Source organism: Benincasa hispida, chromosome 6 (genome assembly GCF_027475165.1).
Source record: "Benincasa hispida cultivar pf3 chromosome 6, pf3_genome.v1.1, whole genome shotgun sequence".
In the NCBI taxonomy this organism is placed as follows: Eukaryota; Viridiplantae; Streptophyta; class Magnoliopsida; order Cucurbitales; family Cucurbitaceae; genus Benincasa; species Benincasa hispida.
In genome coordinates, this window is record NC_143483.1 from 34150318 (window position 1) to 34159128 (window position 8811).

General features: G+C 32.7%; 1 long non-coding RNA gene across 1 annotated transcript; it reads left to right on the forward strand.

Moving 5' to 3' along the window:
* The first annotated feature begins 5853 nt into the window (after positions 1 to 5853).
* LOC150035613 (uncharacterized) lies at positions 5854 to 8811 on the forward strand. Its single transcript, XR_016529936.1, has 2 exons — positions 5854 to 6476; positions 8297 to 8811. It is a non-coding gene; the product is annotated as an uncharacterized LOC150035613 (long non-coding RNA).

Consider the following 8811-nt stretch of genomic DNA (forward strand, 5'->3'; position numbering starts at 1 on the left):
GATACAACAACTAACTACAGTAAAACTGCAATACTGAACTACTTGGATTTGGTAGAACTCTTGGATACTTGCTCTCAACTCAACTCAAGAACAAAAGAAAGAAAGAAAGAAATGAGAGAACTCTTCACTTTGGAATGAGATGCTACAAATAAAGAACCAAGTTTCTATTTATAGGCTAGCAACTTAGTAACTCTCCAAATTACAAAATAAAATCAAATAAATACAAAAATTGAAACATTTGTCAAATTAACTCAATTGAGTTGCTATTTGAAAAAAATCGAACATAACTCATTCAAATTAAAGAAACTAAAAATTTAGCTTTTATGCATGTTAAATTTGCACATGAAACATCATGTTAATTTGAAGTTTCAATCCAGTTTGAAAGTTTCTAAACAATGAATTTTATCTATACAATTAAATCTATTTTTATGTTTCAATATTTAATTTTCACTTTCTTTCGCTATATATATATATATATATATACACAACCATCCCCCACATGAAAGAAAGTGAGAAAAAAAACAAGCAAAAACCGTTGAGAGCAAACGGACCAAGTTATGCATTAGGAGAGGTGTCTTCTGAACTCGAACCTTCCTTAGTGAATATTCATCGTGTTGGGAATGCCCTAGAACTTACAGTTCATGTTAAACATTCGATTTATCAATAATAATGACTTGTTGATTTTGCATCTTATTATTAAAATCCAATAAACATATCCTTGGCTATAGTCTGAATAGTGTAACTTTATGTAGTGACATAAACAAGATCAAGTTAACAGTATATAGGTTAAATGGTCTAATAAGTATATGGATGAAATTGGGTATCTCATCCTGGTAACACTATTGGATGTGACCCACTCTGTAGTTGTTACAAGAAGTTGTAAAGTGCTACAAACGATGTGATCCACAAATCGTTCATGTTGAGACATGTGAGTGGAGGCATCCTATGCAATGAGTTTGCATATAGACTGGACCACGAAAATAGTCACTTTTCTTTATAACGACCGTTTACTATTAAAATTGACTATTTCATTTATCAAATAACCTAGGTTAACTCGATCTTAATCATGAGCTAGCTATGAACTCCTGTTTGTTCGGGATTATCCTTTGATCTGCAAACGGTGAGAGTAGTCTAACAGCACTGCTCAATAAGCTTCCATTTTGGGGATAAGACCGAATGAATAGCTGGGGACATAGCCTTGCAAGATGGAATTCACTCCTACCCGATTTAGGGTTAGCAGATAAGTTGTTCTCTTAAGTACTGATTCTAGGTCTTGAACAATTAGGGCCCTGCCTTCTCATGATAGAGAAAGAATTTGATTCATAGGTGTTATGAATCAAAATTATTCATTAGAGGGTCAGTGGGAACTTAAGAAGCAAAACGTATTCATAGGGATAAAATGGTTATTTTGACCCAGCTGTGATTACGAACAACCTGTGAAGGATCGACTTACTGATTATGGTTATAAAGTGGACATAATATATCTATAGTGAAGGGAGTTCAACTATGGGCTATAGTGAAGTGTCCCATTAGTTAACGAATAGGGGTTAGATCGGACTAATGAGTTTAACCGATTAATCTCGAATCGTTGAAGTCCATGATCTGTAGGTCTGCGAGGTCCCTTACTAGCTCATAAGCTATTTAGCTTTAGAGTAGCTTGAGAAATTAATTTGAAACGTTCAAATTAAACAGAATAGGAGAATATATATTTAAATATATGAAGATGGTTTTGTGCAAAAATTAATTTAATATTTGATATTAAATTAATTAGTATTATTTAAATTAATTTATGAAATTAATTTTAGAAAATTAATTTTTCAGTTTTAAAATCAAAATGGATTTTGAAATCAAATTTTGGTTTTAAGATAAAATTGGAAAATTGGATTACATGCACAAATGGAAATATGAAGTTTTCCATTATCATCTTCTTCGTGCTCACACAAAGCCCACTTCCTCTTCTTTATTAAACTCCAAGCATGAGCTACAAGCCATGCACATTTCTTCTTTGCATGTTCATCTACAATAAATAAAGAAGAATTGAGTGATTTGGAGGTATGCATTCTACAGAAATTTTGAGAGAAAATTTCGGTTGAAGAAGAGTTCTTCAAAAACTGGGTGTTGTGAGCTTCTACTTCTGTTTTACATTGCTTCAAGTTGTTCTTAAGTCCCACAACTCGGTCTAAAGCTCTAAGAGGATGTGGGAAAGATCTTTAGGTGGTTCACGGTGATCTTTAGAGAAGATTGCTGCTGATTGATCAAGATCTTGAAGAGTTCTACAAAGGTATGATCTAAAACCCTCTTATTTAGATGAGCATGCTTAAGTTTCTGCCAAAATTCGTGAATTTGAATGCTTATTGATCCTTTTTGTTTTCGCTGCATGTTGATACACTCTTACACATCGGATTTACCGAAGAAATAGTAAGATTAAGCTCTGGAACTATCCTTCTCATTGGTGAATTGAGACAATAGATATCACACACAACTCATCTTGTATTTTTGAGTTCTATACGTCTGTGTCCATTTTGATCTGGACAAAATCCTAAATTCACGAGAGCTTTAGAGAACATATGTCACACCCCCTCCTAAGCTACCCTTTTAAGCCTGGAAAAAGGTGTGAAGATAGCAAATATCAACCCTCTTATGGCACCTACTGTCCATCTAAACCTATAAACCTACTTCTTTGCTCCTGGAACACTTGATAGGCAAGTATATATCATATAAAGTTCTAGCATTATAACTTAACTAGTAGAGCAACCACAGAAAAACCATTAATCCAGAGTGGGCCTAAGCCATCACCAACTTATATACATACGATCATAATTAGAGTATGCATCTAATAAATCAAAGTACTTTTACAGAACTAGGGTTCACTACCTGTTTCCCACTAATATATACATGAACTCAAAATTATTTATACATGTCTGAGACCTAAGAAAACTTAAGAGTCTATCAAGCTCTACTGTCAGATTGGCAGTTGTAAGCTAGGCCCTAGGATCTCGACCGGTACTTGGAAAAAAACATTTGAAAAAGTGAGCTGGGATGCCCAGTGAGTGACTATTTGAAATAAACATTTATAAACACATATATACCACAATATGCATAAAAAAGATAATAACTGAAAATTTTCTCATAGTTTCAGGGTTAAAACATGCTTTTCTTTAAGCACGTAGATAATAAAATATCACATAATAACACCTTTGAAAACTCTTAAAATAGTTCATCTAACAAACATATAAAATCCTTGTACCCTTTTAAACCTTAGTTGGTGGAGCCCTCAACGTCTAAACCTTAGCTGAGGTGGAATTATACATCACCAACAGCGTTTATAATAGTCAGACGTGCATTTAAAGCTCTTCCCTGGATACCTTCGTCTCCTTTAGCATTAAGGTGGAAGCAACCAACTCTACATGCCTTTGTCTCCTTCGATATCAAGGTCTTGGACACCTTCACAACCTTCAGTATCGGGTTCCATAACTAGGGTACTAAAAACATACTTTACATAAACATGCTTTGAATATCAAATTAGCATTCCTCATAAAACATTCCCTTTTAAACAACTATCATCAGAAAACTAAAAAACACATGATCATTAGGATTGCTTACATCAAATATAACATACTGAAAACATCATACTCCAAACACTTGGAAGGACATCTTTCAGATGAAATCATGTATTAAAACTCATAAGTAACCATTCAACATAAATTATGTATTGAAATGCTTGGAGTAAATCATTCATAATTAAGCATAGAAATCATTTCCATAAACTCTGTTAAAAAAATTTGTCACTCACAATCTTGGGCTAACTCCTCAGGGATCTATAGGCCTTCCCAATCTCTGTCTGGCCAGCACTTTGAAATCCAAAACTATGTCAAAACCAAGCTCACAGCACTAAAACACATAGGTGGGCTAATGGGTGGATGTTGTGTCACGCACACTGTTCTTGGCGTGCACATGAGGCTTGTTGAATGACCCCTTGTGAGCAGTAACACACACAGTGTTTAAGTGTTAGGCATGCTCGATAGGAGCATGCATGAGTTGGGCATCAAGGCACGCAAAGACACACAACGCGATTAATGTCCTCCTGCCAAGCGATGTGCGACGTTACTCGCTTAGTGGTGTGGGCTTGCGATAGGCGCGCACCACCACCACCCTGTCGCCTTGGTGAATCGCCTGCCCCTTTCTTCACACCTAATTAACTTGCCTGCTTGTTCAATCGTTGAAGCTGCCTCAAAATTTGAGCCTCTAACTTCTCTTGACGAACTTAAAACCCAAAAATATGTACAACTTACTCCAATCGATCTAGAAATCTGGACACTCTTTGATTTCTTTAAGAATTCATCACCAACTCATGGGAATCTCTTCTCAGCAACCTCAAATCTTCTTCCTCACTCAACAAGCTTTCATTTGGCAGCAGAATTTCTCCAATGGCATGAACAAAATGGCAAAACTCTTCTCTTCTTTCCAACCTTTATTTATACCAAGACTTGCATGTTTAAAGTGTCTAATCCAATGTAGGAGATAGCAACTTGGGAGACCGAGGACTAGATGAAGAAAAAGTATCCTAATCTATTTGAGTAAGAAGCTCAACTAAAAATTCGAGGACAAAATTTTTTTAAGGGGAAAGTAAATTGTAAACACTAGAACTTAACTCCTCATATAGCATGTTTGAATTTTATGGTTTTAATTGTTGTGTTGTTGTTGTCGGCATTGTATTAATGGTTAAATTGTGTTTATGGAATTAAACTTTATTTGGTTGAGTAAGAAATTGAAAGAGAAGATTATCCTAGTAATTAAGTGCTAAGGAGGAAGAACCAAGGTTGTGAAAATATTCTTAAGCCTGGAATATTCTTAAGTTAGCATGGGAGGAGGTGTGACAACATAAGCCATGTGAAAATTCTTGTAGAAGCAACCCTAATTCTACTCTCATATATTTAATATTGATTAAAAGTATTCTATCATTACTCCTCTTATAAAACAAGATATCAACATTTACTTAATATCAACAGATCACACACTCTACAACATCATAGAAACGGGAAGAAACTATAAGTTTCTTAGTGTGTCAACTATAAATTATACAGCTAGTTTGCCTATTGAACCTAGATCTTGGAATCTACAGTCAACTATGTTACGTTACCACCAAATATATATGTGACTTGCTCTCTTGACAATTCTTTCGTCGAAGGAACTGTAATATTCTCTTTCAACTTCACATAATCAATGAAAATTATTCCATTAGAGAGTCATTGCCTTATCGGACTATGGATGTGCCTAATATGTCGTGGCTTGCCATCATGGAAAAAAAAAGAACAATAAAAATAAAATTGTTTGGAGATGTCCTTAAGAAAATATAAAACATAAATATTTTAATAAATGTAGAAATTAGATGAAATAGAGAGAAAAGAATGAGAAAATAATAAGAATAAGAATAATAAATAAAATAAAATAAAAGTTAAAATCTAAAATAGAAGGGAAAAAATATAATAATAATAATAAATATAGAAAATATAGTGGGGCCTACCACTTTCATTAAATTCAAAATAAATAATATATAAAAAGAGGTGGGACCCAATAAATTTATCAAATCAAGAAATAAATAATTGAAATGGAATGGGCCCACGATATTTATTAAAAAGAAAACCAAATATAATATAAAATAAGAGTGCACCCACCTTCCTTAAAAGAAAAAGGGGTTTCGTACGGATGGCCCTAGGGCCCAAATAAAAAATGGCTCAAGGTTCAAAAAAATAATAAAATTTGGCATTTTGCTTATGTCAGCAATAAGTAAATTTACCATTCTGACCCCAAAAATCAGGATTGACCCGACCTAATGGTATGATCGTTCTCGCTTCTCGATCAAGTTTCTCACTCTTTCTCCTAGATCTCGTTTCTCTCTCTCCACTCTACAACTTGTTTCACTCTCATCAATTCATGATTTCATTGTACTTCTCTATCAAGTTTCTCACTCTCTCTCCTAAATATCGTTTCTCTCCCTCCATTCTAGATCTTGTTTCTCTCTCCTCTCTCTAGATCTCGCTTCTCTCTCTTCTCTTATATCTTGCTTCTCGCCACTTCATCTCACTTCTTCAATTTTTCCCTCATCAATGCTTTACTTTTTTTTCCCTTCTTCTTTTCTCTCTTTCTTCCTTCTCACGATTTCTCCTTTCTTTTCCTCTTCTTCTTCAACCTCTTCCTCTTCTTTCTTCTTATTTGCAAGTGAGTTACAGTCGTTCATGAGTTTCGTCGGAACGATGTCGTTCGTCGAAAGTTTTTATTAGGATACGAAGTTTGTCAGTCATCCGTTAGTGTCGGAGGGAGCTCTCCTTCAGATATGTGGAGCTGTCAGAGTTCGTCGTTCAAATCTATACTTTTCTAAAGTTCGTACGTCGTGCAAGGGATTCAAGCGCTACACCAAATATGATGCTTCTGGAAAAAGCGTTGGGCGCTAACGCCATTGCACTACGCCTCCATGGGTATTTCGTCATTTTTGCTCCTTTAAAAAAATTTTATCCAAGTCATCTTGTCACATCATCATTTAGTATATTAAATTTAATGATTTTATTAGTAGAGAGACCTTTTAAACATATTCTTGAAAACTCAGCGACTAAAATACCAATTTGAAACCTTAGGGCTTATTTGATAACATTTCTGTTTTTAGTTTCTTGTTTCTTGTTTCTTGTGTTTTAAGAACAGGAAACATATATATGTTTGATAACTATTTCTATTTCTTGTTTCTTGAAAAAAGAAAAAGAAACAGAAACAAGAACTTGTTTTATAACTATTTCTTGTTTCTCGTTTCTCATTTTTTTTCTTACCTTTCTTCTTATTTTTTTTCCTTTAACCCCAACTTTTACCATGGGCTTGAATTAGACTGGACCTTGGGTCCGAGCGATTTTAATTACTCTGCTCGATCCAATTTTTGATTTCAAACTCAATTAGACTTCTAGACAATTTTATCGACCATGATCCATATTTATTCATCGTTGAATTTGATAAGCCTATTGTTGTCACCAAATGGGCAAAAAAAGAGACATGTTTTATTATTTAGATTACCATTTATTTGTCTCCAAGTTTTAGTTTAAGGACAATGATTTCATTGACCCAAAATTTAATTTAAGTTGGCTTTTGATGTAATGTCATGACAAAGTTTGATTTAGCCAAAATTCCCTCCCCAACAAACACATGTAAACATTGACACTATCAAATACCCGTAAGTCCCCATATAAAATTAATAATAATAATATAATTGTTTCTATCATCCGTATGTTGTTAAAATTTGATAAATGATATCGATTAAAATCTAACTCAATTATATTATTGTATAAATATCGTAATTATAAAATATTAAAATGAACTTATATTAATATCTTAATAAACAAAATTTATATATTGTAAAACACCCGTTGATTTTGAATGTACTAAAAAAATAAAATAATTAAAATAATATTGCAAAATTTAAAATTCAAAGTTCAAAAAATATTCAAATATGCCTATTGAAAATTTAAATTTTGAAAATCTAAACATTAGAATAAAAAATTTAACCAAGGAAAAAAATTAAAAGAAAGAAGGATATATAAAAAAAAGAATATATATGGAAAAAGAAAGAAATATAAAAGAAATGAAAAAAAAGAAAAGAAAAAGAAACTAAAACCGTGTCACCTGGGATTCAAACTCAAGCTGAGATACGAATCAAAATAAAGTAGAAATATAATAGGAAGAAACTCCCAAATTTGATAACATTTTTTCAAACGTTTCTCTAATTCTAGAAATAAAAATGGGAATACTTATTAAATATGTCAGTTTCTTAAAAAAAACAAGAAAATGAAAAAGTAAAAACCAACGTTATCAAATAATTTCCCCTCTAAATGATTCTATTTTTTTTTATTTAAAAAAACTAATTTTAACAAAACACATATCTCAATAAACTCACTATTTCTTTCCCTTTTTTTGAGAAAGTAAACTCACTAGTTTTATGCAAATTTTAGTTTGATTTAGAGAGAAATTTACAAGTAGCTAACTAGCTTTTTTTTTTTTTTTTTTTTTTTTTGAGATGTTATCAATTTTGGACACTCTGTAATTCGATGCAATTGGAAGTTTAAAGTATGGGATTTTTCAAAAATAAAAAAATAAAGAAACTATTTACACAAAATAACAAAATTTAATCAAGTCTGTCATTGATAATTGATGTTGATATTGATAGAAGTATATAGTGTCTATCAGTGTTTTTTTTTTTTTTTTTTTTTGTTATTTCTATAAATAGTTTGATATTTTTCTATGTGAAAATTTCCTTTAGAGTAACCAAACCAGGCTTCCGAAGAAACTTGTTTCATGGAGTTGAACTTGAGTTGATGTTGATATTGAAGTTGATTTGATGTGATATGGTTCGATCTCTAATACTTGATCCTTTGATCCTCTGATTCTCTCCCAGTTGGGTGAATATGCTTGACTAAAGCACTGAACGTTCTTAAAGTACGAAGTAGAAGTCCTGAAAGAATCTTCTTCGTGTTTCAGTCTTTAGAATGCTTGTAAGTCTTCTGGTTATAGAGAATTCCTTATAAGCTCTATAGAATTGTTGACCCCTCCAAATGAGGATAGCTTCTCTATTTATAGAGTTCATAGGTGGGCTTCGTGAGTTTGGGCTTGGTTGGTCCATATATCTGGCCTTTGGGCCCAATTAGTTGGATTTGGGCTTAATTTGATATTTGGGTCAAATTCAGCCCATTTTTTTTACTTAGTTAGACTTGAACCCATACATTAATATCAAATTGGGTCAAATTAATATTATATGATTCAGTGGTTATGATGAAA